General features: G+C 41.4%; 1 non-coding gene across 1 annotated transcript; it reads left to right on the top strand.

Moving 5' to 3' along the window:
- The first annotated feature begins 525 nt into the window (after positions 1-525).
- On the top strand, positions 526-598 carry TRNAK-CUU (transfer RNA lysine (anticodon CUU)). Its single transcript has one exon. It is a non-coding gene; the product is annotated as a tRNA-Lys (tRNA).
- Positions 599-10,858: the final 10,260 nt, after the last annotated feature.

Here is a 10,858-nt window from a genome sequence, read left to right as displayed (position 1 = left end):
GATGGTGCTGACTGTCACTCCTACTTCTAAATTCACAGATAAACTCAAAAAAGTAGATGGAGGGAAGGCCGCTGTGGTAGCTCAGTGGTTAGAGCATCGAACGCGTTATTCGAAGGTCATAGGTTCGATTCCTGCCCACGGCTGTTTATTTTTTTATCCAATTTTCTTTCTTCTTATTTACATTCCATTGGTTCTAATAACTTCCCCTGTACATTCCTTGGCATTACTGTCTGTTAGATCTCATTAAGATTGTGTTAAAACACGGAAAAACGAGCCCTTAGGTATACACTTCTTTCCGTTATTTCATTGAACAAGGGTCTCGTACTCGCTGAATTGGTGTGTTTAGGTTGTATAAGAGGGACAAATAATCAGCTGCCCGCTGATAATAAGTTCACGTGCTACGTGACGCCAAACATGTGCATAAGTGTCTTTTCACATTCGTCGTTTGGCTCATAGATGGCGCTGACTGTCACTCCTACTTCTATATTCACATATAAACTCAAAAAAGTGGATGGAGGGAAGGCCGCTGTGGTAGCTCAGTGGTTAGAGCATCGAACGCTTTATTCGAAGGTCGCAGGTTCGATTCCTGCCCACGGCTGGTTACTTTTTCATCCACTTTTCTTTCTTCCTATTTACATTCCATTGGTTCTAATAACTTCCCCTGTACATTTCTTGCCATTACTGTCTGTTAGATCTCATTATTATTGTGTTAAAACACGGAAAAACGAGCCCTTAGGTATACACTTCTTTCCCTTATTTCATTGAACGAGTGTCTCGTACTGGCAGAATTGGTGTGTTTAGGCTGTATAAGAGGGAAAATTAGTCAGCTGCCACTCATAATAGGTTCACGTGCTACGTGACGCCAAACATGCGAATAAGAGTGTTTTTGCATTCGTTGTTTGGCTTATAGATGGCGCCGACTGTCACTCCTACTTTTAAATTCACATATAAAGTAAAAAAAAGTGGATGGAGGGAAGGCCGCTGTGGTAGCTCAGTGCTTAGAGCATCGAACGCGTTACCCGAAGGTCGTAGGTTCATTTCCTGCCCACGGCTGGTTATTTTTTCATCCACTTTGCTTTTTTCTTATTTACATTTCATTGGTTCCAATAACTTCCCCTGTACATTCCTCGGCATTACTGTCTGTTAGATCTCAATAATACTGTGTTAAAACACGGAAAAACGAGCCCTTAGGGGTACACTTCTTCCCCTTATGTCAATGAACGAGGGTCTCGTATTGGCAGACTTGGTGTGTTTAGGTTGTATAAGAGGGACAATTATTCAGCTGCCTGCTCATAATAAGTTCACGTGCTACGTGACGCCAAGCATGCGCATAGGAGTGTTTTCACATTCGTCGTTTGGCCTATAGATGGCGCTGACTGTCACTTCTTCTAAAATCACATATAAATTAAAAAAAAGCCGCTGTGGTAGCTCAGTGGTTAGAGCATCGAACGCGTTACTCGAAGGTCGTAGGTTCGATTCCTGCCCACGACTGGTTATTTTTTTCATCCACTTTTCTTTTTTCTTATTTACATTTCATTGGTTCCAATAACTTCCCCTGTACATTCCTCGGCATTACTGTCTGTTAGATCTCAATAATATTGTGTTAAAACACGGAAAAACGAGCCCTTAGGTATACACTTCTTTCCGTTATTTCATTGAACAAGGGTCTCGTACTCGCTGAATTGGTGTGTTTAGGTTGTATAAGAGGGACAAATAATCAGCTGCCCGCTGATAATAAGTTCACGTGCTACGTGATGCCAAACATGCGCATAAGAGTGTTTTCACATTCGTCGTTTGGCTTATAGATGGCGCTGACTGTCGCTCCTACTTCCAAATTCACATATAAACTAAAAAAAGTGGATGAAGGGAAGGCCGCTGTGGTAGCTCAGTGGTTAGACCATCGAATGCATTATTTGAAGGGCGTAGGTTCGATTTCTGCCCACGGCTGGTTATTTTTCCATCCACTTTTCTTTCTTCTTATTTACATTCCATTGGTTCTAATAACTTCCCCTGTACACTCCTTGGCATGACTGTCTGTTAGATCTCATTAATATTGTGTTAAAACACGTAAAAACGAGCCCTTAGGTATACACTTCTTTCCCTTATTTCATTGAACGAGGGTCTCGTATTGGCAGACTCTGTGTGTTTAGGTTGTATAAGAGGGACAATAAATCAGCTGCCCGCTCATAATAAGTTTATGTGCTACATGACGTCAAACATGCGCATAAGAGTGTTTTCACATTCGTCGTTTGGCCTATAGATGGCGCTGACTGTTACTGCTTCTTCTAAGTTCACATATAAACTAAAAAAAGTGTATGGAAGGAAGGCCGTTGTGGTAGCTCAGTGGTTAGAGCTACGAACGCGTTATTCGAAGGTCGCAGGTTCGATTCCTGCCCACGGCTGGTTACTTTTTCATCCACTTTTCTTTCTTCCTATTTACATTCCATTGGTTCTAATAACTTCCCCTGTACATTCCTTGGCATTACTGTCTTAGATCTCATTAATATTGTGTTAAAACACGGAAAAACGAGCCCTTAGGTATACACTTTTTTCCCTTATTTCATTGAACGAGGGTCTCGTACTGGCAGACTTGGTGTCTTTAGGTTGTATAAGAGGGACAATTATTCAGCTGCCCGCTCATAATAAGTTCACGTGCTACGTGACGCCAAACATGCGAATAAGAGTGTTTTCACAATTGTCGTTTTGCTTATAGATGGTGCTGACTGTAACTCCTACTTGTAAATTCACAGATAAACTCAAAAAAGTAGATGGAGGGAAGGCCGCTGTGGTAGCTAACTGATTAGAGCATCGAACACGTTATTCCAAGGTGTTAGGTTCGATTCCTGCCCACGGCTGGTTATTTTTTCATCCACTTTTCTTTCTTCTCATTTACATTCCATTGGTTCTAATACCTTCCCCTGTACATTCCTTGGCATTACTATCTGTTAGATCTCATAAATAGTGTGTAAAAACACGGAAAAACGCGCCCTTACGTATAAACTTCTTTCCCTTATTTCATTGAATGAGGGTCTCGTACTGGTGGACTTGGTGTGTTTAGGTTGTATAAGAGGGACAATTAATCAGCTGCCCGCTCATAATAAGTTCACGTGCCACGTGACGCCAAACATGCGCATAAGAGTGTTTCACATTGTCGTTTGGCTTATAGATGGCGCTGACTGTCACTACTACTTCTAAATTCACATATAAACTCAAAAAAGTAGATGGAGGGAAGGCCGCTGTAGTAGCTCAGTGGTTAGAGCATCTAACGCGTTATTCGAAGGTCGTAGGATCGATATCTGCCCACGGCTGGTTATTTATTCATCCACTTTTCTTTCTTCCTATGTACAATCCATTGGTTCTAATAACTTCCCCTGTACATTCCTTGGCATGACTGTCTGTAGATCTCATTAATATTGTGTTAAAACACGAAAAAAACGAGTCCTTAGGTATACACTTCTTTCCCTTATTTCATTGAACGAGGGTCTCATACTGGCAGACTTGGTGTGTTTAGGTTGTATAAGAGGGACAATTATTCAGCTGCCCGCTCAAAATAAGTTCACGTGCTACGTGACGCCAAACATGCGCAAACGAGTGTTTTCACATTCTTCGTTTGGCTTATGGATACCGCTGACTGTCACTACTACTTCTAAATTCACATATAAACTAAAAAAAAGTGGATGGAGGGAAGGCTGCTGTGGTAGATCAGTGGTTAGAGCATCGAACGCGTTATTCGAAGGTCATAGGTTCGATTCCTGCCCACGGCTGTTTATTTTTTCATCCAATTTTCTTTCTTCTTATTTACATTCCATTGGTTCTAATAATTTCCTTGTACATTCCTTGGCATTACTGTCTGTTAGATCTCATTATTATTGTGTTAAAACACGGAAAAACGAGCCCTTAGAAATACCCTTCTTTCCCTTATTTCATTGAACGAGTGTCTCGTACTGGCAGAATTGGTGTGTTTAGGTTGTATAAGAGGGACAATTAGTCAGCAGCCCGCTCATAATAAGTTCACGTGCTACGTGACGTCAAACATACGAATAAGAGTGTTTTCACAATCGTTGTTTGGCTTATAGATGGCGCCGACTGTCACTCCTACTTCTAAATTCACATATAAACTAAAAAAAGTAGACGGAGGGAAGGCCGCTGTGGTAGCTCAGTGGTTAGAGCATCGAACGCGTTATCCGAAGGTCGTAGGTTCGATTCCTGCCCACGGCTGGTTAATTTTTCATCCACTCTTCTTTTTTCTTATTTACATTTCATTGGTTCCAATAACTTCCCCTGTACATTCCTTGGCATTACTGTCTGTTAGATCTCATTATTATTGTGTTAAACACGGAAAAAACGAGCCCTTAGGTGTACACTTCTTCCCCTTATGTCAATGAACGAGGGTCTCGTACTGGACCACTTGGTGTGTTTAGGTTGTATAAGAGGGACAATTATTCAGCTGCCCGCTCATAATAAGTTCACGTGCTACGTGACGCCAAACATGTGCATAAGTGTCTTTTCACATTCGTCGTTTGGCTCATAGATGGCGCTGACTGTCACTCCTACTTCTATATTCACATAGAAACTCAAAAAAGTGGATGGAGGGAAGGCCGCTGTGGTAGCTCAGTGGTTAGAGCATCGAACGCGTTATTCGAAGGTCATAGGTTCGATTCCTGCCCACGGCTGTTTATTTTTTCATCCAATTTTCTTTGTTCTTATTTACATTCCATTGGTTCTAATAAATTCCCCTGTACATTCCTTGGCATTACTGTCTGTTAGATCTCATTAAGATTGTGCTAAAACACGGAAAAACGAGCCCTTAGAAATACACTTCTTTCCCTTATTTCATTGAACGAGTGTCTCGTACTGGCAGACTTGGTGTCTTTAGGTTGTATAAGAGGGACAATTATACAGCTGCCCGCTCATAATAAGTTCACGTGCTACGTGACGCCAAACATGCGAATAAGAGTGTTTTCACAATTGTCGTTTTGCTTATAGATGGTGCTGACTGTCACTCCTACTTCTAAATTCACAGATAAACTCAAAAAAGTAGATGGAGGGAAGGCCGCTGTGGTAGCTAACTGATTAGAGCATCGAACACGTTATTCCAAGGTGTTAGGTTCGATTCCTGCCCACGGCTGGTTACTTTTTCATCCACTTTTCTTTCTTCCTATTTACATTCCATTGGTTCTAATAACTTCCCCTGTACATTTCTTGCCATTACTGTCTGTTAGATCTCATTAAGATTGTGTTAAAACACGGAAAAAAGAGCCCTTAGGTATACACTTTCCCTTATTTCATTGAACGAGTGTCTCGTACTGGCAGAATTGGTGTGTTTAGGTTGTATAAGAGGGACAATTAGTCAGCTGCCCGCTCATAATAAGTTCACGTGCTACGTGACGCCAAACATGCGCATAAGAGTGTTTTCACAATCGTCGTTTTGCATATAGATAGTGCTGACTGTCACTACTACTTCTAAATTCACAGATAAACTCAAAAAAGTAGATGGAGGGAAGGCCGCTGTGGTAGCTAACTGATTAGAGCATCGAACGCGTTATTCAAAGGTCATAAATTTGATTCCTGCTTACGGCTGGTTATTTTTTCATCCACTTATGTTTCTTCTTATTTACATTCCATTGGTTCTAATAACTTCCCCTGTACATTCCTTGGCATTACTATTTGTTGGATCTCATTAATAGTGTGTAAAAACACGGAAAAACGAGCCCTTAGGTATAAACTTCTTTCCCTTATTTCATTGAACGAGGGTCTCGTACTGGCAGACTTGGTGTGTTTAGGTTGTATAAGAGGGACAATTATTCAGCTGCCCGCTCATAATAAGTTCACGTGCTACGTGACGCCAAACATGCGCATAAGAGTGTTTTCACAATTGTCGTTTTGCTTATAGATGGTGCTGACTGTCACTCCTACTTCTAAATTCACAGATAAACTCAAAAAAGTAGATGGAGGGAAGGCCGCTGTGGTAGCTAACTGATTAGAGCATCGAACACGTTATTCCAAGGTGTTAGGTTCGATTCCTGCCCACGGCTGGTTACTTTTTCATCCACTTTTCTTTCTTCCTATTTACATTCCATTGGTTCTAATAACTTCCCCTGTACATTTCTTGCCATTACTGTCTGTTAGATCTCATTAAGATTGTGTTAAAACACAGAAAAAAGAGCCCTTAGGTATACACTTCTTTCCCTTATTTCATTGAACGAGTGTCTCGTACTGGCAGAATTGGTGTGTTTAGGTTGTATAAGAGGGACAATTAGTCAGCTGCCCGCTCATAATAAGTTCACGTGCTACGTGACGCCAAACATGCGCATAAGAGTGTTTTCACAATCGTCGTTTTGCATATAGATAGTGCTGACTGTCACTACTACTTCTAAATTCACAGATAAACTCAAAAAAGTAGATGGAGGGAAGGCCGCTGTGGTAGCTAACTGATTAGAGCATCGAACGCGTTATTCAAAGGTCATAAATTCGATTCCTGCTTACGGCTGGTTATTTTTTCATCCACTTATGTTTCTTCTTATTTACATTCCATTGGTTCTAATAACTTCCCCTGTACATTCCTTGGCATTACTATCTGTTAGATCTCATTAATAGTGTGTAAAGACACGGAAAAACGAGCCCTTAGGTATAAACTTCTTTCCCTTATTTCATTGAACGAGGGCCTCGTACTGGCAGACTTGGTGTGTTTAGGTTGTATAAGAGGGACAAATAAACAGCTGCCCGCTCATAATAAGTTCACGTGCTACGTGACGCCAAACATGCGCATAAGAGTGTTTTCACAATCGTCGTTTTGCTTATAGATGGTGCTGACTGTCACTCCTACTTCTAAATTCACAGATAAACTCAAAAAAGTAGATAGAGGGAAGGCCGCTGTGGTAGCTCAGTGGTTAGAGCATCGAACGCGTTATTCGAAGGTCATAGGTTCGATTCCTGCCCACGGCTGTTTATTTTTTCATCCAATTTTCTTTGTTCTTATTTACATTCCATTGGTTCTAATAACTTCCCCTGTACATTCCTTGGCATTACTGTCTGTTAGATCTCATTAAGATTGTGTTAAAACACGGAAAAACGAGCCCTTAGAAATACACTTCTTTCCCTTATTTCATTGAACGAGTGTCTCGTACTGGCAGAATTGGTGTGTTTAGGTTGTATAAGAGGGACAATTAGTCAGCTGCCCGCTCATAATAAGTTCACGTGCTACGTGACGTCAAACATGCGAATAAGAGTGTTTTCACAATCGTTGTTTGGCTTATAGATGGCGCCGACTGTCACTCCTACTTCTAAATTCAAATATAAATTAAAAAAAGTGGACGGAGGGAAGGCCGCTGTGGTAGCTCAGTGGTAAGAGCATCGAACGCGTTATCCGAAGGTCGTAGGTTCGATTCCTGCCCACGGCTGGTTAATTTTTCTTCCACTTTTCTTTTTTCTTATTTACATTTCATTGGTTCCAATAACTTCCCCTGTACATTCCTTGGCATTACTGTCTGTTAGATCTCATTAATATTGTGTTAAACACGGAAAAACGAGCCCTTAGGTGTACACTTCTTCCCCTTATGTCAATGAACGAGGGTCTCGTACTGGCAGACTTGGTGTGTTCAGGTTGTATAAGAGGGAGAATTATTCAGCTGCCCGCTCATAATAAGTTCACGTGCTACGTGACGCCAAACATGTGCATAAGTGTCTTTTCACATTCGTCGTTTGGCTCATAGATGGCGCTGACTGTCACTCCTACTTCTATATTCACATATAAACTCAAAAAAGTGGATGGAGGGAAGGCCGCTGTGGTAGCTCAGGGGTTAGAGCATCGAACGCGTTATTCGAAGGTCGCAGGTTCGATTCCTGCCCACGGCTGGTTACTTTTTATCTACTTTTTTTTCTTCCTATTTACATTCCATTGGTTCTAATAACTTCCCCTGTACATTTCTTGCCATTACTGTCTGTTAGATCTCAATATTATTGTGTTAAAACACGGAAAAACGAGCCCCTAGGTATACACTTTTTTCCCTTATTTCATTGAACGAGGGTCTCGTACTGGCAGACTTGGTGTCGTTAGGTTGTATAAGAGGGACAATTAAACAGCTGCCCGCTCATAATAAGTTCACGTGCTACTTGACGCCAAACATGCGCATAAGAGTGTTTTCGCAATCGTCGTTTTGCTTATAGATGGTGCTGACTGTCACTCCTACTTCTACATTCACATTTAAACTCAAAAAAGTAGATGGAGGGAAGGCCGCTGTGGTAGATCAGTGGTTAGAGCATCGAACGCTTTATTCGAAGGTCATAGGTTCGATTCCTGCCCACGGCTGGTTATTTTTTCATCCACTTTTCTTTCTCCCTATTTACATTCCATTGGTTCTAATAACTTCCCCTGTACATTCCTTGGCATTACTGTCTGTTGGATCTCATTAAGATTGTGTTAAAACACGGAAAAAAGAGCCCTTAGGTATACACTTCTTTCCCTTATTTCATTGAACGAGTGTCTCGTACTGGCAGAATTGGTGTGTTTAGGTTGTATAAGAGGGAAAATTAGTCAGCTGCCCGCTCATAATAAGTTCACGTGCTACGTGACGCCAAACATGCGCATAAGAGTGTTTTCACAATCGTCGTTTTGCATATAGATAGTGCTGACTGTCACTACTACTTCTAAATTCACAGATAAACTCAAAATAGTAGATGGAGGGAAGGCCGCTGTGGTAGCTCAGTGGTTAGAGCATCGAACGCGTTATTCGAAGGTCATAGGTTCGATTCCTGCCCACGGCTGTTTATTTTTTCATCCAATTTTCTTTGTTCTTATTTACATTCCATTGGTTCTAATAACTTCCCCTGTACATTCCTTGGCAATACTGTCTGTTAGATCTCATTAGGATTGTGTTAAAACACGGAAAAACGAGCCCTTAGAAATACACTTCTTTCCCCTATTTCATTGAACGAGTGTCTCGTACTGGCAGAATTGGTGTGTTTAGGTTGTATAAGAGGGACAATTAGTTAGCTGCCTGCTCATAATAAGTTCACGTGCTACGTGACGCCAAACATGCGAATAAGAGTGTTTTCACAATCGTTGTTTGGCTTATAGATGGCGCCGACTGTCACTCCTACTTCTAAATTCACATATAAATAAAAAAAAGTGGACGGAGGGATTGCCACTGTGGTAGCTCAGTGGTTAGAGCATCGAACGCGTTATCCGAAGGTCGTAGGTTCGATTCCTGCCCACGGCTGGTTAATTTTTCTTCCACTTTTCTTTTTTCTTATTTACAATTCATTGGTTCCAATAACTTCCCCTGTACATTCCTTGGCATTACTGTCTATTAGATCTCATTAATATTGTGTTAAACATGGAAAAACGAGCCCTTAGGTGTACACTTCTTCCCCTTATGTCAATGAACGAGGGTCTCGTACTGGCAGACTTGGTGTGTTCAGGTTGTATAAGAGGGACAATTATTCAGCTGCCCACTCATAATAAGTTCACGTGCTACGTGACGCCAAACATGTGCATAAGTGTCTTTTCACATTTGTCGTTTGGCTCATAGATGACGCTGACTGTCACTCCTACTTCTATATTCACATATAAACTCAAAAAAGTGGATGGAGGGAAGGCCGCTGTGGTAGCTCAGGGGTTAGAGCATCGAACGCGTTATTCGAAGGTCGCAGGTTCGATTCCTGCCCACGGCTGGTTACTTTTTATCTACTTTTCTTTCTTCCTATTTACATTCGATTGGAACTAATAGCCTCCCCTGTACATTCCATGCCATTACTGTCAGTTAGATCTCATTATTATTGTGTTAAAACACGGAAAAACGAGCCCTTAGGTATACACTTCTTTCCCTTATTTCATTGAACGAGGGTCTCGTACTGGCAGACTTGGTGTGTTTAGGTTGTATAAGAGGGACAATTATTCAGCTGCCCGCTCATAATAAGTTCACGTGCTACGTGACGCCAAACATGCGAACGAGTGTTTTCACATTCTTCGTTTGGCCTATAGATACCGCTGACAGTCACTACTACTTCTAAATTCACATATAAACTCAAAAAAGTGGATGGAGGGAAGGCCGCTGTGGTAGATCAGTGGTTAGAGCATCGAACGCGTTATTCGAAGGTCGTAGGTTCGAATTCTGCCCACGGCTGGTTATTTTTTCATCAACTTTTCTTTCTTCCTTTTTACATTCGATTGGAACTAATAACTTCCCCTGTACATTCCATGTCATTACTGTCTGTTAGATCTCATTATTATTGTGTTAAAAGACGGAAAAACGAGCCCTTAGGTATACACTTCTTTCCCTTATTTCATTGAACGAGGGTCTCGTACTGGCAGACTTGGTGTGTTTAGGTTGTATAAGAGGGAAAATTAAACAGCTGCCCGCTCATAATAAGTTCACGTGCTACGTGACGCCAAACATGCGCATAAGAGTGTTTTCGCAATCGTCGTTTTGCTTATAGAAGGTGCTGACTGTCACTCCTACTTCTACATTCACAGATAAACTCAAAAAAGTAGATGGAGGGAAGGCCGCTGTGGTAGATCAGTGGTTAGAGCATCGAACGCTTTATTCGAAGGTCATAGGTTCGATTCCTGCCCACGGCTGGTTATTTTTTCATCCACTTTTCTTTCTCCTTATTTACATTCTATTGGTTTTAATAACTTCCCCTGTACATTCCTTGGCATTACTGTCTGTTAGATCTCATTAAGATTGTGTTAAAACACGGAAAAAAGAGCCCTTAGGTATACACTTCTTTCCCTTATTTCATTGAACGAGTGTCTCGTACTGGCAGAATTGGTGTGTTTAGGTTGTATAAGAGGGACAATTAGTCAGCTGCCCGCTTATAATAAGTTCACGTGCTACGTGACGCCAAACATGCGCAT

The sequence above is a fragment of the Rhipicephalus microplus genome, chromosome 1 (genome assembly GCF_043290135.1).
Source record: "Rhipicephalus microplus isolate Deutch F79 chromosome 1, USDA_Rmic, whole genome shotgun sequence".
NCBI lineage: Eukaryota > Metazoa > Arthropoda > Arachnida > Ixodida > Ixodidae > Rhipicephalus > Rhipicephalus microplus.
This window is presented reverse-complemented; position numbering and strand designations above follow the sequence as displayed.